Genomic DNA, 716 nt, shown 5'->3' with positions numbered 1-716 from the left:
GTATTAGGTAACACCTAATTCTCAGGTGAAGAATATAGGGGAGCTGTGGGCTAGTCACACTTTAGTTTAGACAACTATTTGCAATATCTATTAAGGTAAGTTTTTTTCTTGAATTTTGAATTTCTCAAAAGGCTCATCTTGGCTAAAAGCTATTGAAGCTTTCCACCAGTATTGCCCTGTAAAAAATATATACTCTAGTTCCACAAACACAACATTAAAATGTAGGGCATACTGTCACACTACCCATGCAGTTACTATTATTGTCTTGATAGGAACCTGCTATTTAACAGCCTATTATTAGCTTAAAATGTTAGTTCACCCAAAAATTAAAACCTGTCACAGACACGCCAGACTCCCACGTCACAGACACACAGCGCACGCTTTCACCAGAGTACTAATCACGCACACCTACAACCCATCATCACCACAATCACCAGGAGCACAAAAGGCACACACACGCACTCAGTCACTGTCCGGTCTCATTAGAGAAAGGTACTAACCTCTTCTGCTTACCTTAAGGACTCCCTCAATGATACTTACCCGTCTCCAGTGTCTTCTCCCAGTGTCCAGCGATCTCCAGGGTGTGCATGTTTAGTGTTCTCCACTGTTCCTCTCCTGCGATTTCCTCCTACGATCTCCAAGTGCACCCTGAGAATCACATACCAGAACCATCACCTGCATATCTTCACTCCGTCAAGTTAATTCTTTACTGATTG

Source organism: Pseudorasbora parva, chromosome 11 (assembly GCF_024679245.1).
Source record: "Pseudorasbora parva isolate DD20220531a chromosome 11, ASM2467924v1, whole genome shotgun sequence".
Classification (NCBI taxonomy): Eukaryota; Metazoa; Chordata; class Actinopteri; order Cypriniformes; family Gobionidae; genus Pseudorasbora; species Pseudorasbora parva.
Note: the sequence above shows the minus strand (reverse complement) of the source record.